This window comes from Lepidothrix coronata, unplaced genomic scaffold (assembly GCF_001604755.1).
Source record: "Lepidothrix coronata isolate B3197 unplaced genomic scaffold, Lepidothrix_coronata-1.0 Scaffold252, whole genome shotgun sequence".
NCBI lineage: Eukaryota > Metazoa > Chordata > Aves > Passeriformes > Pipridae > Lepidothrix > Lepidothrix coronata.
Window position 1 is genome coordinate 541,812 of NW_016690432.1, and position 24,470 is coordinate 566,281.

Below are 24,470 nucleotides of genomic sequence, written 5' to 3' on the forward strand. Positions count from 1 at the left end.
TAAAGGGACTTAAATGTTTGTGGAAAAATGCAAACACGAACCCTGACTGAAGAAAAGTTTCTCCTTCCAGGATCTGGAATTTAAAAGCAATCCCTTCCTCTGGCTGACAGCAGCTGCTGATGCCAATGGCACTGTTGGTCCTTGGCAGCCTCTGCAGCTTCTTTCCCTCCAGTCTCTCCTGCAGGTTGGACTTTGACAGCTCCAGACACTGATTGTGCTGCTGCTGTGTATGCTGGTTTGGACACCATTAAAACATTGCCAGCAAGTCTTCCTCAGCAGTCCATGCTACACCAGGAGACTCATTTATTTTTAAAGGTTATTTCTGCTCCTGGAGTACCTCCTGAGGTGCAGCTTGCTCAGGGGACAAACAGGTGAGGCTCATCTGATCACAGGTAATTGTCTGCCCAGCCCGCTCCTCCACCTGAGCCAGCCCCGGGCTTCTCTGCTCATCAGGGGAGAGAAACTGGATTTCTCAGAGCCTCTTTAATTCAACATCTGCATCTGACTGATGAAACAAGCCCTACTTTGCTTTGTTGACTATGGAGGCATAAAGGTGGGGTGGGCAGCTCAGAAGCAGACATCTGCCATCAAATTAGGCGAGGTAAGTCCTGACTATCTATCCATGACTGATTTGGCTATTCTTCTTCCTTTCCTTTGGAAATGCACTGAAACACCAGACAACCAGCAGTCCAGGAGCAGGAAAGCTCCTCAGGCACTGCCCATTACATTTGCCCCCACAACATCTGGGACATCAGCACTCTGAGCTACCTCTCCTCAGTCTTTTCTCTTTCAGCGTAGAACTGAAGTGAGGACTCAAACCCTGTAATAGCAAAGAAATAGGAACTACAGCATGTATATAACCCCAGCTCAACTCTTTAAAGGCCCCTAGTAGCATATCTTTTTGTGGTTTTGACATATACCCCCATGTGCATATCACACCCTTGAGGAACCACAGGGACCCCTCACAGCCTGTCCTGGAAAGTCCAGTATTGCTCCACAGGTGATGTTCACAAATCCTGTCTTTAGTCTGGGAGTGGACAACTCTGACATTCTGGCACAAGTGCAAAGCAGGAACGAAGTCCCATGATCATCTTAGATTATTGTTTGGCAGCCAAAATAGCACCAACATGTCAGAGGGAAGGAGAGGAAGGACAATTACCTGTAACCTCTCTCTTCGTTACTGTTGGTGGTTTTCCACACCATGTGGTTTGTTTTGTTTGGGGTTTTTTTTTGTTGGAGCTGAGTTTGAAACAGGTAGGGAATGCAGTCAAAAAGTAACTGCTTGCTTATCTTTGGATTTTAACCTGGAGTTGTAGCTTCTCCACCTTTTTGTATTTCTCCTTTTTCCATGATTCTCTCCAACTTCTCCAGTGGTGGATGTAGTTTCTTTTCAAAGGAAATGCCAGTAGGACACTGAATGGCTTTCCCTCTCCTCTGAGGGCTTGACTCATAATTACACATGGAAAGATACATAAGAGATTATAAGAGGAATAGCAGGCAGCCAAAACCAAACTGATTTATGTGTAGTGTGTGACATATGGCAACATAAGACAAGATCTCTGGCTTATGAGCATTTTGGCAAGACACGAGGTGGATCCTATGGCAACGCCTCATGTTTGCACAGCTCCCACTTCTGCTGCTCTGTCCTGTTTTCCCTTTCATCTGTCATCTACAGGCCTTCAATGAGAGGGCCCCAATCCTCCTTGGCCAGTTGTGACAGGCATTCCTTATACACATGCCCACAGCAGAGAGACACACTGCTTCAAGCTGTTCAAGGAATAAAGCATCTCAGAGACCATCTTTATCCCATTTTCACAGACTGTAAATAAAGATAGAGATACCTCTTTTATCTACCTTAAAAGGTAGTGTGAGGGCCACTTAGTGGGTTAAAACACCACATAGTTGTTGGGTATTTTTCCTATTGTCAAGAAAAGTAAGAACATAAGAGCTGCCAGTTTGGCTCAGATCACCCCTCTGACTGGACCAGTCATCTGCCTCCAACAGGACCAAGAGCAGGAGTTTGGGGAAGGGTTAGCAGGACAAAGCGAGACCCTCGCCTTTACCTTTATACAGCCTTCACTTGACTCCCACTGGGCTGAAACAAGACGGGGAAAGCAAGAGACATCTACTGACAATGGGAAGAACAGCTCTCAGTCAAAGGCAGCGGGACAAACCTGCTTCCTACAACCAGGAAGGGAGTGGAAATTTCCATAGGGCTGGTGCTTGTGAGTCCCACCAGTCTTGTCTGCAAACCCTCTACCTTTGATTCCAGGGTCTCCTCACAATGGACTTTTTAATGCATCGTTCTGCCTTTGATGACTCCTGCCAGATTATTTTTCTTATCTGACTTAGGAAAGATCTAACAGGATCAGTTAGCTAGCTCCAGGGTAGGTTCTTTGAAAAGCAATGATTTAACAGGGCTTTCTTTCACCTCCTCTTGGGGTTCTCCAAACTTTCTGGTTTATCCAGCTCCCTGACACAGAGCGCTGCCCTCAGCAATGCCCAGATGGGCTTGGTCCAGGTACTGTCACAGCCTGACCTGTGGCTGTAATTTCTCCCTCAGTGAGGCCATGTGGATGCATCTCCAAATAGAGCCCAAAGACAAGAAGCAGCCTCTTTGAAGAGTACAAAAGTCCAAGGAGCTTGGATTTAGCAAGGGGGTAAGTACTGAGTTAATCTGCACTAAAAGTGGCTGCCAGAAAGCTCTGGCTGTGCATGCATCTCCCCTTTTGGCCTCCTCACAGCCCTCTGTGAGGGTGGAGGGAGAAATGATTCCCACTCAGCTGGAGCTGAATGCCAATAAACCCTGAAATGCTCAGCTGGCTTCAGTTGGCCCCAAAGCTGCACTGGGATGGAGAGGAGATCCACAGACATCTGAGGCCCCCACATTGATAAGGACAGCTGGGGCCCTCCCAGGAGAATCAGAGGGACACAAGGTCTCAGCAGACGTCAGGCAGCTGGGTCTCCTCTGTGGGGCACACCCAGAGGTCTGGCTGGAGGAGCTGTGATGTGAAACTGGTGGTTTGTGGCACTGTCAGAAACAGAGTGGCTCACGAAGGGGTCGCATGCTTGAGCAGACCCGAGCAATTCACAGTCAGAGCTATCAAAGCAATGACCCAGCTCCCTTAACACGCTGTCTGAAATCATGTTCAGAAACTATAACACAAAATTTTAATGCTCCATTGTATCGTTACAGACAGGCCAACAATGATGATTTACATTTTGCACGTCACCTTCCACACCAGAGAATCCCATTGGGAATGTCCAGAGTGAGCTCAGGGGACTTTGGAGGCTAATGGCATTATGTAAAATGTACATACAGGCACATAGCAGCTCAGTGAAGTATAATGTTGGTCTCCTTCCAAAGCTGGAAAAGTTTTAGTGGGGGAGGATATAATTTCCCACACTATGGACACACAGGATTTTGGATTTACCAAATTTGCCATCTGTGCCTAAACTGGTACTCTCATCGTAGCCCTGTTACATAAAGGGGAGTCAGAGACATTCTGTCCACGCCAGTGAGACCTCTGACCTTCCTTGGGCTCCTGCTCTTCTCCTTCACCCTTAGAGGAGACCAAAGGAATTAGATGGCTGGAGGTGGGGAAGGTAAGTCCTGCTCACAAGTGCCCATACATAGGTAGCACCACTGAAATGCATCTCCACATTCACAGGAACTTCTACCCAGGGTATTCAAGATCTTCACAGACTTTTTTCTCCCTCACCATAGTTGGATAGTCGGATACTAACATATTTGAAAAATGTTAGTGCCAAAATTCTATTCAAGAACCAAATTCCCCTTAAAATAAATATATACTGGGATTTAAGTACATAAATGCCCATTCCTGACATGCTCAAGGTGCTGTAAGAGACCCATGACAGAGCAGAATAGGGATTCACAAGGATATTCTTCCCCTCAGCTCTGACCAGTCTGGTGTAGGGTTGGACAAGATCAAACAAGAGGTGAAAGAGCTGTGAAGCTCAGCACAAATCCAGTCCCTCATCCCCCATGTGCTGGTTTCATTGCTGTGAGAGACAGGACAAGAATTTTTAAGGTTTTCCAGTGTTAGGTGGTGTAGCAGAGCTGTCTGGCTCCAGGTACATTGGCACAGAGGTCCTCAGGGATGGCACTGTTAGAGGAAATAAGGAAATTCATGAAAGAAGTGTGTTTTAGGGCATGGACTGGGAAACCAATAGGGTTCAATCATGTAAACAGAACTGCCCATTGGAAAACTTCAGTTACCCTGGGAACTGTCAGGTGTAAGCTTCAGGACACCCCTGCAGCTGGTGTAAGGGGTTGTAACCACCTGGGGCCATGGAGAGCAGCAGAGGATCCCTGTGGTGCTTGGGGGTGAGGGAGCAGTCTCTCCTGCTCCAGAAGATCCTGTGGTGGTGGGCCTTTGTGAAAGGGACAGGTGGCTTTTTGTGTCCTCAGGCTGCTTCCAGACCTCGACCAATCTGGCACATCCATCTTTCCAAAGGAATCCTGCTCAGTGATTACTTCTCCTTGCTCTGGCAGTGCCCTGCATTGCTCATGGCTCTAAAGGGCTGGAGACCCACTGCCTGCTGTGCTCAGCATATCCAAAACCTGGCTTAACTTACCTTCAGAGGCCTACCTACAGTGTTGCTGAACAACAGCCAGGGAGCCTCAAACGTGCCCAGGAAGGTAACAGAAAAACTGAGATTGGAAGGGACCACTGGAGATCATCTAGTCCAACCTCCCATCCCTATCCAAACCAGTGGAAGTTGATGGACAAGACCATTGCTCATCTGCAAGAAGGTGGAGAGGCGCTGCAGGATGACTGGAAAGCCCTTTATGGTAGGAGAGAGGAAAAGAAGGTGTGGGGAGATAGAGGGGGCTGTGGGAGCAGCACAGGGCTTGCAGCAATGGGCGTCTGCTGCTCACTGGGACGTTTGCCATTTGTCCAGATTAGAGCTGGTGATACAGCAAAGCTCTTTCTTCATTATTTTTTTGTTATTCAGACAGATAGAGCGTTTCTTTGGTTGCCATATACAATTCATTTCAGATCTGATGCCAGAGGATATTCGATATGAGATCTAAAACAGCGCTGTGTGTAAGTTCATAATGCTGTCTGTGCCGGAACATGTTGCAAGACTTTGAATCTCACTGTATGTTAGTGCCATCAGATATACCTTAGTGCAATCAAATGTAACACGCCCAGCTGAAGAAAAGATGTGACACCTTTGCTGTAAAGCTAACAGAAAACTAGCCAAAAGGGAACAAAACCCGATTTGGCAAAGCCTCAATCAGTTCAGAGGAAACAGCATTCACAGTATGTAAGTACTCACAGTGTCCAATGCAGAGGGTACAGGGAGAATTCTCAGGAAAGAAAGGGAAAGGAGGCTTTGGCAAAAAGGTACAGTAGATAACATTGCCCCTGATCTTGCCTGAGATTCACCCTCTGCTCCAAGGCTGGGAACAGCTCTCCTGGATTCACCTGTCTGGATAAAGAGCCTTCTGCCTCGAGCTCTGCGCTGCCTCCCTTCCTGCCAAGGGACTTGTACTGCAATTTCCACTCTTTAAAACTTTTTATCAATATGATATATTTGGGAAGGCTTGCAGATAATGTGCTTCTAGTTAAGGGGAGTGCTAGCTGTCAGGTAGGAGAGTCAGTGTGCCTCCCATGCCATATGGGTCATGTGCAGTCATGACACCTGGTGCAAATGCAGCTGAGCTGGATTCCACATCTATGGCAATCAGTAAATTCTCTGGCACTTCACACACTGGAACCCTAAGGTGTTTAGATGTAGTCATCTAAATTTCTTCTCATACAAGGTCCCCCCTCTGTGTGTTTGGCTGTTGCTGGAGGGCAAAGCTTCTGTAGATTAAATATGGAAATCTACTCATGCAGAAATTAGGGTATTCAGAATTTCCCACATCCAGATCACTTCAGTTTCCTTCACCTTCTTTTCCAAGTGTGCTTTCATTTGGCTGTCCATCCTGGAATGGGATTTAGCAGATGCCCAGCAAAAGCCTTGTGGTGTGTTGATGGAGCAGGGTGCCTTCAGCAGATTCTTGATTAGACAGCAAGATAGGGGTCAGGTGTTAAAAGGTAATTGCTTTAGCATGGTTTCCTGTAATTTTAATTTTTAAATGTTCACAAAATAGACTAGAAATTTTAGTATACATTTTAGTATATTTTTTTGTTCATGCTCAACATCTTACAAATTCAGTACACAGAACATGAAAATATAGAGGAGAGACTCTGAAACGTGAGCACACAGCCAGTGTTCTGCAGTAGTTTGGTGTTCATACAGATCCAGCACTCCCTGTCTTTCACTTACATGGGGAAGCCCATTGTTATTTTTCATAGCTGGCCCTATAAAATGAACTAAAGTGCTTGTGATGGTATCACACCTGACTAGCCTGCAACATCCAACACTTTTCTAGGTGAAGCTGGCATTGAGAGGGATGGCCACAGGAAGGATGGGTGGTGTGTGATGAAAAATGTGCATGTCACTGTACATGAACAGATGGTTTGAGACCCTTCACTGCAAACTGTAGCTCCCCAAGTCCCATACCTACCTTCCCAACTTTCAACCATTTCTTTTTATCAGGCAAATGAGAGTTTAATTTTGTTTTTGTGATGGTTCATCATTGTGGGAAGTTTCACACCCAGAGCAATTTTGTGGTCAGAGCACTGGGCTAATAAGCAGAAAATTAATTAAAATCGTGGCTCTGGAATAGATACCTGCATGCCTATGAGCCAGCTCCCCACCTAGAAAATGAATATACTAATACATTCTAACTCCTATTGATTGTCTTCTGTGCTTATCCCTGAAGATGTCTGTCAGGATGGTCTTTGTGCAGAATCATTGGAAGGAGGACTCTGAATTTGGTCAACCCCTGTGGCCACTGCTGTGTCCCTTCCCTCCCTCTACACCAGCCCTCACTGCCCAGCAGATGGGTTCCTCTACAACATGATGATAAAAGTTACGTGTTCCCTAAGACAAGGTCCACAGGCCCACCTGCATCAGCATTTTGTTACTGGAAGGCCAGTGCCTACAGTTGAAGCTTCTGCTGTGAGACAGAGCTTCTGACCTGCCCAGAAATATACTCCTGTTTCATTTGTTGATTATTAAAATATGCTAGATTGCTAAAAATGGAAAGAGATGTTCAGTGCTGGGCACAAGGAAGGGACAAGGTGTCAACCACTGTGATGATGAGGTGTACAGAGAGTGAAAGGCCCCACGCATAGAAGAGGAGGTTTCTTTCTGTACAGGACAGGATCTTGTGTATATTCAACACACACAAAGACAGTCAATAGCTCACCTTGGGAAATAAATAGATTCCCTTCCTCAAAACTTCTCTGAGGTAGTAAATTGACTCTGCCTATGATTTTAAACACTGGTAGATACTATTTCACATCCAACTTAACATATGTTGAAAAAGTTACTCTGCCCACCTTGTTCCTAAAGAATCAGTACAAAATGTGCATACAGAGCACAATGAAAATGAACAGCAAGGACAAAGTAGAATCCAAATGCAGGTAACAATTAACTGTGGATGAAGAGCCATTATGGTCACCATCTAATGACTTGCAGAGACCACAGTCTATTCAATAATTAGTTCCCTCTTCAACTGATCTCGCTTCAGGTCTTTGCAGCTTTTACAAATAACAGAACAAAAAATCTCAACTCTAAGAGGTGGACTCCGAAGAGACTCACCTCTGTGTCTTTCCTGTCTGTCTGCTGGAGGAAGCTCTAATTACAAGTCTGAATTCAGGTACAGAGATGCTGGAACTTGTTAATAAAAAATAACCTACATCTTCTCATGGACAGATGGGACAAACCAGGATTGCTTAGCTTAAGGAGGAGGAGACAGAGTAGGAATAGGCTAATGAACCTTGAATATGTAACAGGCTGCAGCAGAAAAGAGAATGGTCTGTTTTCCATGTCTATAGGGCAGCACAAACAGGGTTGGTCTCTGAATTCATTTTAACCATTAGGAAATTTTTACAGCAGTAAAGCCAGGAGGCAGTGAGGTGGTTTTGCTGAGCAGTCTGGGATGCTGCAGTACTGGGCACCTTCAGAAAGCGTGCCCAACCTATGGAACAGCCTTGAGGTGCGGAGGCAGAATTTCCAAACTTCCTTCTAGACCAATGATGATGCCAAAAACTGAGGCATTGTTTAGATAAATGGATTTCTAATATCTCTGCACCTTTTTTCCCTGTAATTTTTAAATGGAAGATGGCAGAATTCATGCTCCTGATCAGCAATTTTAATCAGAGGAGAAAAAAAAACAGCAGCAGTAGGATTACCTGTGCACCACAGTTTGCCATACCAGAATATAAAAGACAAAATGTATAAATAATGTATGTTTCATGATAGAAACCCAAAAGTTACTGAATCTGAAGAAGAGCTGAAGCCCTCCATTAAGACCTTGTCTTATCAAATTGGTGAACAAGAATGTAACCCTGCAGTTCAGCAAGCCTTCAGCACGTGTGTGTACTTGGTAGGTACTTCTACTACAAATGCTTGTGCATTTGTACACTCCAATTTTTTTTATTGGTGAGAGTGGTGTGGCACTGAATGTAGAGTGGAATCTCTGTTTTCAAAAAAAAATATTTTTTCTGGTTCAAAAGCAAAAGTTTATTTAGCCATCCTTGTGATGATGGAGGTTCCATTCAGAATAGATATGTAAACACATTTTAGTAGCATAACTCATCACCAAATGTTTAACTGTGCACATATTCAATCTTGACCAAGTTAAGATCAGAGACAAAATGCTATTTCTTCTGGTGTTGAGATAGTGGCAGTAACAACCATTTGCATACCTACATTCACTACATTTCTGCTTACACAAAGTTAAAACCGCATGACCTAGACAGGTATGATGTAGCATACATGGAGAACTGCATGTTTTTAAAACCTTCCATAGACAATGAGCATGGAGATCAATGATCAGTAGCTAAAAAAAACCTCAGGTATTCAGAAGTTATAAGCATAAAAATGTCACAGGCTGTTGAGTGGCAGTATATGAATGTTACAACCACAACAAGGGTAGCTTGATGACAAATAACAATTTTTATTAAAATATGGTTGCTTGGTATTGCTGTCTGTAAATTACTTATTTTTCATGACACTCTTAGAGTGCACAGGTAGATTTTTAGAAATCCAGATGATATTATATCATTAGGAAGATGATATTAGTGTACTGCTACTAAATTTATTATCACTAATGCTACTTGTGGACACGTGGGCCAACCAATAATGAGTTTTTGTGGTCCTTAATGAAGGACATTTTATTGAGCAATAGGTAGAATTTGTTCCATGTCAAAAATGGTTATATATTACAAGACAGTGGCAGCAGTAACTGCTTGTGATCATATCCCCTGAGTAGGTAGCACTACACTGTGCTTTGTACAGTTAACTTCTAAACATTCCTGGGGAGGAGATTCCTCTTGGGAGTCAGCTTTGTAATGGAGAAGATTGCTAACCTTCTCTCAGTTGGGAGTTTATACTATTTCCATTTCCCTCCTCCTGCAGTTTCCATGTCAAAGTACAAGTGTTTTCTGCTGAAACAATTCAACACATGAATTGCATTCACTTGTACCTACACAAGAAATTCCTCAGCATCCTTCAGATGTCAGCTAACACTCATGGACTTCGTCAGCACTTGGTAATCTGGAAACATTCACCTCTTTCCATGTGTCCCCCTTAACACAGCCTTTGCAAGGACTTTACACACACAAAGTGTCCTCAGTGCTGCATGTTGAAGATCCTAAATACACCAAAGCCTTCCGGTCCCAGGGAGCTGCTCCCTGCAAGTTAAATTGATTTCAGCATGACTCAAAAATGGCTTTGTGATTTAAGATCAATTCCAAACCTCTAAACTTGAAAATTATGCCTTGACTGCTCCTCTTCTTTTTTACAAGTGTTGGCCAGAGGCAGCTCTGCCAACACAGAGGAGTTACACTGGTGCTGTTTGCAGAGCAAGGAGGAAGCACCACGATACACCGATGCACTTGGATGTGACTTTTGCACGATGTTTTTACATACCATGAGCCTGGGCTGTCCTGTTATCCTGGGAAGCAGAGCCTGTGTGCCAGATGTTGGCCAGAGTTCAGGTGCACACAGACCTGTAGAGCCCTGGTCAATATTAGCACTGCTATCAGTGCTGGAGTCATAGAGGTGGCTACTGGAAGTCTGTGTTTTGCAGGGAAACAGAACTCAAAGGGAACAGAGCTCACCAGAAACCTGAAATGAAGGACAAGGGTAAGGACTGTCTGAATCCCGCGGTTACTATTCTTTTGCTAATGTGCTTTGCGCTGTTCTCTTTATAAATTACTGAATTATCCTTAGGAACAAAAGGTATTAGGGTCCTGCAAGCTTCTCTCAGTTTGTGGTAGGACTAATTCATTAATGTGGCTCCAACAGGAATGTGTGCAATGTTCTTTCTAATTGGACATGACTGGTCAAGAATGACTCGGCCTCCATCCAGATCACACTGTCACTTATGCTGTATAATAAGCTACTACTACTGGCCCATGAATCAATTTTTAAACAATCTCCAGTAATGAACTTGGACGGCCCATTGTTGTTGACAAAGAAATGCACAGTCCTGCTATTGTCAAGGGGCTCAATTATGGGTTCTTGCTGATAAAATAGAGGAGGGGGGATAAGGGGGGAGCGGTCTATGGACAGTAGTGACAGACTGAAAGAAGTGTTTCATCTCTGGGGTCCTTACAGAGGATGACAAGCCAAAAGGTCAGTTTCATAGAGGTTTAACTTGAAATGTCTGAGGACAAAAAAGGCATCTAGAATCATTAGGAAATGTGAAGTTTGACTTGCACCATTGGAAATCCTTAATATATTATTTTAACTGTAGAACTGACAAACTCTTTGCCCACTGGGTGGGAAAGAGAGGTTAAGGGAAGTAAAAGCTTTATATTTCTCCAGTGGGGGAGAATAAAAAGGTTAATTTTAGTAACTCTGGGAAGAGTCTGTGAGGAAACTGTCAATGTTTCAGCCCATTTCCCATTGTCCTGAGCCAGCGGAGTCAACGCGGGTAGCGGGAGAGGCTGCTGCCGGCACTGGCTGCTGGACGCCGAGCTCCCAAAGCTTTCCCCTCAAATAACCTCACCAGTCACTGAAATGTCAGGGCTCTGCCCAGTTCCTCCTGCCTGAATCAGCCTCATCAGCAGGGCGATGCTGCTTCTGTGCTTCACACTTTGTTCAGAATTACTCGCACGTTACCGGGATTCCCTGATCCCGACGGCATAAAGGAAAGAAATATCTCTGCAGTGGTTCCACCAGCTGGGTCTGGCGTGGAACAAGATGTGTTTGCAGTACTCTCTTCAGCTAACCAACGCCTTAAAAAGCAAGCTCTTTGTCATGCCAATGTGGGGCCACAGTTGCCAGCTCTTATTTTAAAGCTTTAAAAACACCATGTGAAGTGAGGGAATCAATACCAGGTTTCTTCCAGCAGCAGAGTACAAGAGTACACTGCTGTGAACCCATGAAAGAGTGCACACCCAAATTAAAAAAAAAACAAGCAGGGTGAAAATTTGCAAATGAACATGTCCACTGGGCCCATTAGTAAAAACCTTCTGCTTTTCCTGGTGATTTCATCACTGAGATGGAGGAGAAGGGCAGAGGGCGGCCTGCACTGGGAGACTCACCTGCATATTACCCAGTAGCATGAGTCACTTCTCCATCTGGGTAAGACACCTTGTCTCCATCCCCCAGCCACAAGGCAGGACAACGTTGATGCTTTTGGAAGACCAGCCTTGAGCAAGAACAGTAGGTGGGATGCAATGAGAAGGGATCCAGCAGGGAAGTGGGAAACTAAACACATGCTGAGACTTAACTGGAGCAGGAGTGAATCCGGACATGCTCAGCTCAAAGGTGGAGTCCAAGCCACACCTGCTGCTACAAAGGCTGCTGGGGCTTGTCTAGCAGATCAGCTCATCTCACAGGATAGTCCTTCCAAATGCCTTTCAGAAGAAAGGTGAGGAAAGGTGCTGAGGACATCACACTCAGCACACCCCAAACGCCAGCTTGAGTCAGAGGAAGGTGCTTTAGGACCACATGGCAACACACAAGGAGCTGGTGTTGTGCAGGCACTTCATGAAACAGCAGAGGAAAATACCACATGGAAGTGTGTAGCTTGGCATGGTTGGCTTTCTGTTATTGCTCAGACCCCCAGCATACAGGAAAAATTCCCCTGGGACAAATCTGGGGAGACCATCAGCAGGGGAAAGTGCTAGGTGGTGGGCGGTAAGGTCTTTGCAAACACAAGCTGGCACTGTTGGGATATGTCCTTAGGACAAGACTCTGTCTGGTGGCACTCCTTCAGTGAACTGCCAAAACAGCCAGATTGCAGGTGATCCCCAAGTTTCTCAAGGAAAGAAAGGAAAGCTTCCCTCCCCCATTCTCCCAGCTGGCAAGAAACTCCCTAGAACGTGCCCTCCTGTGAATGTACCAGGACCTGTGGTGCTAATGGTTTGTGATTCACTAGGCAGGAATGCATCTCTACGTCCAAGCACTGGGCTCTGCTTTTTCCGCTGATCCCTGGGAGAGAGAAACAGGCAAAAAGAAGGGGCTTGAGCTCAAGCAGAGAGAAAGGTGTTGTGGGCTAAAGAGCTGCAGGCATGGAGGAGTGAGGGGTGGCTTTCCACCCAGCACATCAACCTACAGCTCACTGCAGTCACCAGAGAGCTGAAGAGAGCCCTTATACCTAATGACAGGATTTTGAGATACCCTCATGCCCTGGGCAAGTCATACTGCAGCAACCCTGGACCATGGGACAGAGCCAGATGTCCCAGCAGAGGTAATTCCCACATCAGCCAGGTCTCTGTAGGGGCTGAGTGAAGGAGAAAGGTCTTGGGAGCTGAAGCTATTTGGGCACTGGCTGAAAACCCTCTACTTACGGAGCCAGAGACTGCAGGGGCCGTATTCGGTGCCTGTCTCAAGTCTGGGCGACCCCGTCTGTTCCCATTAGGAGGCCCAGGCGGTAAATTGGGCCCTGAATATATAATTAAGCAAAGGGCACCATCCTGAAGCCAAGGTTCACACTGATTTGTTGTGGCTGGGGTGGGAACAGCCCTTTACAAATCAGTCGCAGGATGTTGCTCCTAGTCAGCTGGAAACTTGGTAGCTCAACTCCATAAAAGCTGGATCTAACGCTTCAGCTCCCCAGCTGGTTTCAGCATCCTGACCAGCACGCAATCCTGTGGCTTGCTTTTCTGCACGACAGTCTGGAAACCTTCCTTGAGAGCCTCTTGTTTGCTGGCTGCCAGGATTTGCCATGCAGATTCTTGCCAAAGGGATAATATAAACAAAGCATAATGTCAAGTTTCCCACAGAAGTAAGATGATCTATTAGCACTGCACTTTGTACTAATTATTGCACAGTGGGTGGGGGCTTGTGAAAGGAGATTTATGCATTCAGCTAGCCTCACTTTTATTATTTGTAAGTACTTTTTGGCAAGGAATGAGCTAGATATGTATTTTATTGTTATGCTGTTGCAAACATCCTAATCTTCCACACTCATTAAAATCTCATAACAAATAGTAAGAATGATATATTGCAGCCACAATGAGCATCTCATTCATCCTCAGGTGGGGGCAGGGGGGTAAGACACGGGGAGGAGGGAGGACAGGGAAAACGGGAACATGGTTTTTTAGGCCTTGGCCATATTTGCAGCACATTGAGGGCCCAGGTACCAGAAGGGAGGAAATAAGGTGATGGACAAGGAAAGGCTACTGGGATGTCAGGGTGGATGGGGAGCTCTGTGGTAAGGTATCAGCATGGAAGAAGGATGCTGCTGCCCCATAGTGTGAGTCAGCACTCCTAGTAAGCAAAAAAATTATTTATGCCTTTCCTGGCATGAAGCAGTTAAAATGTACATCTGCTCTGGGGGGTCACATTGCTACCCAGGAGCAGCCAGGCTGGTGAGACTTGTACCCATGTTTCAGGTCCTGGCATAAGGAAGAGTCCAGGGCACCCTAGGAAGGCATCTCAGAGTATTTCTGCACTGCCTGGAAAAGCAGAAAAGACTCCAGAAGTTGCCCTGTGGGTCAGGTTGTCCTTGGGTCATACACTGGATGGTGAAGGATGGATGTCACACTGATACAGCCAGGTCTGAGTGGAGTGATCATCGTGATCATCACTTTGATAATCCCTGGTCATGACTAAACTTCCCCAGTGCAGCACTTGGCAGGTGACCCAGGAAGGAACAGTGTGAGCTCAGAACCTGGGAGGGGCCAAATGCAGGAGCCCACCAAGGTGGGGACAATTCTGCTGCCACAACTCCCTTTGCAATGCTCTGCTTTCGCTGCCCACACAGGCAACCTCCAAATTGCCTCAGTAATGCACAGGACCAAGGTGGACATGTCCCAGCTATAAGGCCAGGAGTGGGAATGCCCACCTGGGCTCACCAGGGTGATGTTCACTCAAAACTCACTTTCCAAAACAAAGTTCAGGACACCGTCCTCCCCTCTTTCCTCCTGATGACAGTAAAGCAAGTTCAGAGGGCAGCGTTTTGGTGCTGTACCCTTTGAGATGATGCTGGGTAAAAGGCAAACTTTGTCTTTCTGTTGTTTTAGGGGAAAAAAGTTCAGTGGAAAATACTGTCACAGTTTAAAGGACTCTGATGGTACTTCCAGGGCATCACAATGGTTGTAGGGCAATTTTATTAGTAATCCCCAGGTAAAGTTCAGAAAAGACAACCCAGAGCCATACGTACACTCTTGATACATTGGAAAATATTACAGGAGGAGGTGAATGGAGAGGTGGCAAGAACCCCAGTGAGACACAATCCCATATGCTCCCACTCAGGTTTTCACACCACAGCTGTCAGAGCCATCCCCAACCCTGGCTCATGCTTATCTGGATGGAGTGAGAACTGAGGTGCTCTTTCTCAGCATTTCCCATCTAATCAGAGCCCTTCTTTCTCCATTGTTGAGTCATGTGTAGGGGGTAGGGTAAGAGAAGGATTTTAATCTTCTTTATCTGTAATTTGTCCCACCCTGAATATTGAATTTCAAATAGTGTGGTCAGGGCTTGCCTTGAGCCTCGAGGCTGCTGCCAGCTCAGGACCTTTCCCCTGGTCAGAGCCTGTTCAGTTGTGTTTTCTCTCTTCACCTGCCTCTTCCAAAATATCACGTTTGTTCTCTCTCTTTCTAGCCTCCAATAAGTTACATCACTGAACTGACCCCTGGTCACAAGGGAGGAGAGTGACCCAGAGGCTACATCTGACTGTCAGCACTAGCCTGGGCCAGGCTCAATGTGGAGCAGAGCTGGGCAGAAAGTCTCAGACACCCTGTTTCCAGTACAGCTTTGGAGTGGCCACATGTGTCAGGCAGCCAACTCAACCCTTCTCTAGGTACCTCCAGGAAGCAATTAAAAATGGGATTGACCTTTTATCCCTCCGACCTCAAAAGTCTGGGCATCATCTTTCTTCTTTAGTTTCAGGCAAATAATATATTGGGATTGGTTAAAAATTATGATCCCAAAGTTTTGAAATATTTGGGGAATGGCTCCTGCATTGTCTTCTGCCCCAAGCCTGGTGTTGGGTTAGCCCTGGGATGTTGCTAGGAAAAAAAAAAAAGAAAAAAGGGAAAAAAAACCACCAAAAAACACAGGTAAGATGGAAAGGGAGAGAAAGGATTGAATTTAGGAAATGATAGATATTGGCTGGACCTTCAGCCTACACAAAATATTGAAGTAAAGAATACTGCAGAGATTCTTTTGTGGGTTTTGTTTGAATTTTTTCAAGATGCCACTTCTAATCCTAAGGGTTTCATCCCCCCCTTCCTCTGGATAAGCTCTGTTACTGCAATGGCACTATGTTCCCAGGGGACCGTGTTCCCATGTGGGAACAGAATAATCACACATCCTTGGCCTTTGCCCTCACCCGGATATAGGAGGTGGAAGGGTGTCCTGCTCTGCTCCACCATCTGGAAGCATGGACAGATTGTTCATTACACCGAAGTCATGACATGGCTAATATAAATGCAGGGGATTAGGTCAGGTCCTCCATCTGTGTTGGATGCTCAGCTGAAAGACCAGCAGTAAGTGGAGAGACTGTTTTCCAGTCCTGCCATCAGAACGTCCAATGTGGGACATTGTGGAGACAGTTTCTGGAGAAAGTCTGGCTCCTCTCTGGGGCAAGAAGCAGAGGTAAAGGGGAGAAATCTGGTGCCTGAAATGGGAAAAATGAGGATTAGGGGAGTTTTTGGGATGAGGTGACTCATCTCCCAGGCTTAAATTGCCAAAACAGGGATTAAGAAATACACCCAGCAAGGAAGGGTTTGATACTGTCCTGGGAACCACAGGTGTGAACTCAAAATTGCTCCATTAAGGAGCAATTGCTCCCAAATTGCAGGCCCACACTACTGAAGGTGGGATTGCCAGGGGTGTTGCTGCTGTTGGTGGCAGTGGACTATCCACAGATCTGCCTCACCACCCCACCGTGTGTGAAACCATGGGCAAACAAGCTCATTTCACTCCTTCCCATCACCAGCAGCCCCTCCCACAGCTCAACCCTGCCTCATTCCTGTTCAGCTGTTTGCCCATCCTTATTTGATTTTTTTCATCTTTTCAGACCTTATCCTGGTCATAAACTTCAGCCAGAACTGGGAAACTCCCTCCTTCAGACGGTGTCTGTCATAGTCTGGTATTAATTTCATTCCCAGCTTCCTCCCCATTCATCTCCATCGCAATGCAGTCATCCCATCCCTACTGTCATCTCCCCCAGCACTCCACACTCAATTTCCCTCTGCACAAGCTCACCGTGAACAAACCTCTTTTGTCAGGCCACCCCACACAACAAGAAAATTAGCATAATTTGGGCATGTTGAGGCCGTCACAGCAGCTACAAGCCATGATTACGGTGCATGTGGTTAGCACAGCCTGCAACATCAAACAGCATGTTTACAACAGATGTAATCCCTAATGATACAACAGGTGTATAACAGTCAATACCAGCATTGTAGCGATCAAATAACTCTGTGGCACGTTCACATTGATCCGGTATTAATCCAACCCCCTCGGGGATTTGGTCTGTGATTTATATGACTCACAGGGAGGTTTCGGCACCTCTTTGGCACAGCACCAAGCTCCGGGCTGAGATCGGTGTATAATTTACCTTTGCAGTGAAAGCTTTTTAAATCCATGCTCTTCAGCAAGCCAGGTTTGACAATGGCACTTTGAGAAGAAGGGCTTGTCGGAGCACGCAGGGGCACGTTTCTCTCAGAGGGTGATTCATGCTCTGCAGCTCCGGCGACTGTCCTGGTTTTACATGCTCAAATGATGATAAATTAAAGCAGCAACAGGAGCCCACATCAGCTCTCACAGGCTCCTGCCCACACTGTGAATTTCCTCTGCATCCCTTTATACATCAGCCCAAACCGTTTACCTTAACATACAGGAGATGGGATGAAAGCATACCAAGGGAAGGAGGATGGGGAGCTTCTGAACGGGAATCAAAGGAAAATCCCGAGGTAGAGCATCCAAAACCAGTGGAAATACTTTTCCACCTAGGCCCTGGTTAAATCTGAGACCAAAAAACATATGAGATTCAAGAAGGTGACAACTGTTCAGAGGGATAACAAGAACATCTGTAGCCATCTAAGACACAAGATGCTCACCCAGGGTGGGAGTCGGAGCCTGACTCACGGCTCTGCTCCTGCCTAACAGGAGTCAGCCCACCTTTGACTAGTCAAGGGTCCTCATTTAGAAACTCATCACACACCTAATTTTAGTTCTCACCTCTACAGGCAATTTGCAGGCAAAGCACCAGCAATCAAATATGTGCAGCAAATTAGAAGCTGTCTTTTAATAACGAGGGCAAAACACGTTGCTGAAGGAGCGTGGAAAGGAAGCTGGTGTTGTGTGTGCTGCAATCCAACAAACGAGCTTCGCTTGCAGTGGTGGCAAGCTGGTAACTTTCATGAGTATTAAATGCAATTAAAGAAACAAACACTCTCCATCATTCCCCAGAGTGAGAGATATTATCAGCTGTGGCTTTGTATTTTTACATAATCACAGTTTAAAGGAACATTTTTCCATATGTGGAAATTCCCTGTTTTCTCCTCCAAACGCTAACAAAATCCTTGCCGCTGGCTGGCTCCGCTCTCTTCATGGCTCCCTGTTATGGCACTCCTGCTTGCCCCAAGGCCCCGGGGAGAGGAGATGGGCCCAAAACAAATGCCAGAGGTGAACGTGCTGGAGATCCAGTCCTACACCCAAACAGCACACGTTCCCTCTGCTCGAGGTGCTTTTGAAAATTCCCCTCTCCCAGTGTTGAAAAGGCTTTTGTGATCTCACAGCCCTCCTCTTTCAGGCAGCCCACTCCCCGCGACGTGATCAAGCGGCACGTCCCACCCATCACCACGTGCCCATCACCCAGAAACCTCCAGGGGTAAGTAGGACGGAGGGCACAGCCACCCTGGGGAACTCCATGGGGTTTAGTTCGACAGAGCCAAACCCATCTGTACCACTGGGGGGACACCTTGGGATCTGGATAATGATAACAGTTTCCTTCTCTGATCGAGTTAAGGTGGTTGAGCTCAGCCTTGCTCAAACGGCTCACATGTGGGGCTTTGGCTCAGAGCTCAACTGGTCTGTGGTAGCTTCATCTTCTTCATTCTTCAACCCAATGGACAGATTATGTGCCCTCTTGCCAGGGAGCATGGCCAGATACAGTAAGCTTGGAAGGAGGTTTGTGCCATGGGTGCACTGCTCAGGATGCCCTTATTTTGCATCAACATGTTTGCACACCCAAGCTGTCTCACATACCCAACTAGAAGCGTCCACACGTGATTTGTCCACATGTCCATCTACATCCTATTTCAGTCCATCCACAGCTACTGTTCCCCATGGACAAGGCAGATGTGCTCCTCCCACATCTTCAAGCCCTTGGCCTAAGCACCCCTTGCACCGGGTGGTGATTTCTGGCTTGCTCTCATGGCCTTTGCTCGATTTGTTTGTTTGTTTGTTTGCCGCACGCGCTCCTCGTGTGCTGTTTGCCTGCTGAGCTTTTCTCTGCCTGCATTCAGTACGTGGGCTGGCCTGCTATGCTCTTGGATAACTTCTCACTTGGTTTCAAGCCTGCAGAAGCTGTCTGGTTCTCCCAGCCTCCATCGCTCAGCCCATGAGCAAGCCCCCAGCACAACCAGGACCATTTCTTGGCTCTGAGGTGAGGGTCTTGGCGTGTCCTGAGCTCCTCCACCACCCCACTGAAGCTCCTGGAGAGTTTTTTTACAAGCCGTGAACTTGATCACCAAATCTTGAAGTGGCAAAGGTCTGCTTTTCTGGTGGCAGCAGGATAAAGTCTTATGGCATCAGCACACTGAGTGGAGGCACTTTTTTTTACAGTGACCTAGCTATGGATGTTGCCTAAGGAGTTGTAAAATGGTTTGGGTTGTAAGGGTCCTAAAGTATCATCTAGTTCCAACACCCCTGCCATAGTCAGGAATGCTACACACTAGATCAGGCTGCTCAGGGCCCCATTCAACCCAGCCTCGAACATTTCTAGGGATGGGGCAGCCACAGCTTCTCTGAGCAGGAGATCTAAAACCTCAAGGAAATCATCCAGGAAAGTCTATTGTTGCTGAGTTAATCTCAGGAGACACTTAACTTTGGACTGGACTTTGAAACATGTATCCACTGGATGATCCAAATGGATCATCTCAAGACACAGGACATCAGCTGTGTGTTCAGGATCACTTAATAAGACAGGGCAAGAATGAGGAGCAGTCCCACTATCCCTCTTCCAAGCCATGCTGTGCTATACATGAAATTCCTTGGGAAGGGACTAAGCTCTGTGATATACTGACCCGTACTGTGCTTTCACACTCTCCTGCATGCACATTTCCCATTTTGCATGAGACAGACAAGAAGACACTAAGGCTTTGAAGTTTTTCTTAGACCAAGGCAGTTATTGCTGCTATTTTCCATCTGGCAAGACTTTGAGGACCTATGGCTCTTTCCAAATATGTTTTCTGGGAATGTTATCATATTAGAAACCATTTAGATATAAAACGTCACTGCTCATGGGAAAATCTTGTTAACATGGAGTCACTGTCGGAAGCTCTTGTTAAAAATTCCTTTCTGCTTGATAAAGGCTTTCCTTATCTAAACAGTGGTTTGGTGTCCTCCCCCCATAGGCTGGTGTTGTGTCACGGAGTCCGGGAAGGCTCTTCCTCACAGGCAGAAGAGGAAAAGTCTAGATGAGCTGCCTTTCATGCCATTGTTTTGGTGTCTGGAGACTGTAGGGTTCATGTTCATTATCACTTCTAGGGAACTGCCTGGATCTCACCGCTTGATCCAGTGCTGCAGGCAGTGAGAACCAGACACCTTCCCAAAAATAAGGATGGACACATAGCACAGGCAGACTGCAGGTTTCATGCACAGCTGGTGTTTCCTCTTGCACTGCAGAGTTGAGGAAGTGCAAGTCTACCAGGCAGATAAGCCCTTGGAAAATCCTGAATCCCTCCAGGGATACATGAGAGCCCAAGCTCTGTCTAACACAAGGTACTCCTCTGGTACTGGACCCTCTGGCCATGCACTTACCCATGTCCTGGAAGCAGCATCCACCCCTTTATGGGCACCTGATAACCAAACTCCTCCCTGCTCTCCTTCCTCTTTCACTCCTCTTCTTCATTTACCAAAATCAAACCAACATGGATACTGATCATCTCTGATTCTCACACTCATTCAGCTACACAGGGCTACACATCGCTGCTGTTATTTGATTTTATTTCTAGTCTGTTGTCATTTTTTTGACCAAATCCCTTTAAGCCCCTTTTAAACAGCTTAGGGACCATCAAGGGCTGTTTCCCAGGTTTGTTTCTCCCTGTGCTCTGCCTTTTTCAAGCACCTCTAAATCCTTGCCATTTTTGCCATTTCTGTTCCTGTCAAGCATTGCCTACAGCAAAAGCTTTTCTCCTCTTGACTCTGATGAGCACCTTTGCAGACCAAGGTTTCTTTCCAGACCAAGAACCCCACTTCCCTACATTAACTGAATGTTCCACCACCTTTAGCTGCAGAATCTCTAGAAAGGATGATCATTCTCCTGAGGAGCTCCCAGCTTTCCATGGGGCATGGAGATTTCAGAGCTTGCAGGCTGCAAGGTGAGCTGGTTTACTCCCAGGAAGGGAGATGACACTTAGCCCAGGAAGAACGGCCAGACCCAAGGGTCCAAGGTTTCCCAAACCCACGTCAGGTTATTCAGGATCCTAAGGTCCCATTCCAGGATACCTGGATCTCAAACTCAAGCCTGGAGCTGGAGGCCTGGTAGCTTCCTAACTTCATAGGTTGGGAGAGAGGGGTCCCAGGGCTTTTAGGCTCTTGGCTTGCAATAGGGAGGCTGAAAGGCCACAGGTAGATTTACCTCTCCACCCCCAGCCTACGTGCCTAGGCCACTTTTCTGGTCCATGAAAGCTTGCTGAAGCCTAGATCTTCCTCGCACAGGGAATACCTGAGGATGAGCAATTCAGCATGTTTCTACAGCACTCCACTTGCAGTGTCCTGTGGCTGCGGCCGTTGTGATCCTGAGCTGGGCGCTGGAGGCACCAAATTAACCTGAATTTCCTACAGTGTCCAACTTGGCAGTGACCTCCAGGAACTGAGTCCAAGACCCTCACACAACCTGCCCCATATGAACCATTGCTGTTGAGGAATCTCAGTGCAAGGACATGGTAGCTCCCATTGAGTCCTATGGCTTGGGAATACCTGCAACCTGCACCTCAGGCTGGATCACTGCTGTATTTTCTAAGCCTTTCTCACTCCTCTTCCTTGGTCTCCCTGAGCTGTGAGTCCTCATGATAGCTGAAGGATTCGCTGCAAAGCATTGCTTGCATTTTTGATTCTGCAGTTCAGAGCCCTCGAAAGAGCCCTGCAGCCACTCAGCTCATGATGATGACTGATACCAAACAGTTTCCTCTTATTGCAAGCAAGTAAAAATAAACAACATCCTACTGTACCCGCCTCTATCCAGGAAAGCACGGTAACCAGTATTTATAGATAAACAGAGATACATTGCCTGCTGGGGTCTGCTGCAATGAATTTAGACCTGAAGATTGAAAATCCAATTGTGTTTATAAATCAGCTGTGACATGCCAGTGTCATGTCATCAGCAGAAGGCAAAGGGCATGTTTACTACAAGCAAAGGCACACGCTACAGTCATATGCATAAGTAAGTTTCTGTGCAGACAGGTTATTTTTTGCATAGTGGTTTTTTGATTTTTACATGACTTAAGGATAATGCTCTAGGAGCCTTCTTTTTTTCCTTTGTGTAATTTTTTTTTTAATGGTAACATTGTTTTTTTCCTCTTTTGTGATTGACTGGAGGTTTTGTTAGGTTTTGGTTTTTTTAATGTTCTGAAGAATGTTTGTGCTTTTTTTGGCACCTTATTACAGACCTCAAAAAACCTGACTAAAACCCTGGCTGCTTCTAAAGCTCCTGCCAAAGGAATTCATGCTTCTCTAAATTTGCTGTTCACATTTCTCATTCCAACTGATATTTTTAATAATAAATATGGTTTCTAAGAATAGCTGTTTACCACCTCTGTCAGATCCAGTCTTTTCTTTGAACTTGTACCTCATCCTTGGGTTACCTGTTTGTCTTGAATAAAAATAAGCACTGTGTACAGCCTCTGTGGAAACCCTCCTAGTAAGTTGTCTGGTGTCCTTAGGATGCGCAGAAATGGGCCAGCCCGGGCGCTGGCATGTCACAGCCTCCTACCTTCTGGGATCTTGAAGGAGCTGTGATTTACACAGCTAAAACCAGGCTTTCCCAATCCCCAATCCCTCTCCATTTATCACTTTTTTTCCCCTGACGTGTCTTGTCGCCAGCTCCACAGCCAGGTTTCCACATCCATCCCCTTCCGTCACGCTAGCCAAGTGTTTTTAACTGCTTTTTTTTCCTCTTTTTTTTTTATCCTCTAGACCAGGTCCTCTTATTAGATATGCCCTTTTCACTGACCCTGAATTATTGCTACCCATGGTCTTAGAAGAACAGTGCTGTTTGTTAGTCTAAGAGCACATGTGACTGCCCTCTTCCTGGCCAACACCAGCGGTTGCACCAGAGATTTCCAGGCCAAAAAACCAGGCATTTCAGCAAAAGCTACGGGCTCTGAATGTGATCCGTGGGGTCAGAAGAGGACAAAGGAATCATCATCTATTTGGGGACCTGGCGGAAGACACTAATCAGAAAGACGTGCACAGATTTAGTCCAGAGCACGCAAGAGTCTCCACGGGCTGAGTCTAACCTCTGTCGGTGGCAAACATCCCATTCCTGCTGCAACGGGGCTGCCAGCAGGAGCCGGGATTTTAATGCCCGGGAGTTTCACTACAGCCCATCTGGAGTGAGCGGAGCCTGACCGAGCCTGCCTGGCGGCGCGGGGAGCAGGACATTAATGGGGAAGGGCATCCCGGTCCATAGGGGTCTGGGCTGAAGGAAGGTTCCCAGCTCGGCGGCTCTTTACGGTTTGCAACAATTTGCAGATTAGTGTTGGCACTTCCAAGGCTGGGCTGGCAGCGAGACCTTTAACCAAGACAGACAGATTCCCTGCTGTGGCACTGTTCAGCGGACTTAAATGGAATAACGACGTCTCTCCAGCTTGGGTGATATTGGGTCAATCTTTTTCTGTTTCACTGTGCTTCCAGCCCCCTCCCCGTCCCGATCCTCCCCCCCTGCAGGTCACCGCGCAGCCCGGGCTGTCGGGAGGGCTGTGCGCTGCCCCTCCTCTGCCTTTGTGCTTTGGGAGCTTGGGGAGGTGGGGAGGATCATTTTTATAACTCTTTGTACCAACGCAAGCAGAGCTAATGGTAAAAGGCAATCAAATCTTCTGCTCCAAGGCATAAGCTGGTTGCCTGCAGGGTCAGTGGGGAATGTTGCCCTCCCTCTCCTCCCGGGCTTGGAGGCTGCTCGGCATCAGCACAATTTGAGCCTCACTCCAAAAAACTCTCTTGTTCTTATAACTCCTTCTTATTTTTGCTGTGCTGCATAACTATGAAAATGTCAGAGGGGAAGATAGGTGCTTACAGGGATGCGAAGGAAGAGCCCCGTTAGCACCCACAGAGAGTGGGACTGGAGGAGCTGATCATGACTCTGCTGGACCTTGGGGCAAAGCATCAGGCTGCCTTTCCTCTAGGGGGTTTTTGACTGACTCCCTCTGATCTCCTGTTCTCCCTCCATGGCACAGTGGGAGTTTTCTGCCTTCAGGCCCTTTCTTTTCAACTCCAAATCCCCATGGGTGCTGGATTTTTTCAGACTGAGCCTGTATGTGTGCCTGGCGGGTGGAAGCCTCGGGGTGGTAGATAGCCCCACCACCTCCCCAGCATCCCAGGCTGAGCCCCTTCCCTGGGGAACAGCTCTCCTTAGCTTGGTCAAGGCATACCAGCAAGACACACGGCAAAAATGCAAGCAGGCACAAGCAGGGAAACAACCGTTGGGAAGGCAGGAGTTCAGAGGTAAAGCCGGCTGTCCTCGGGTAACA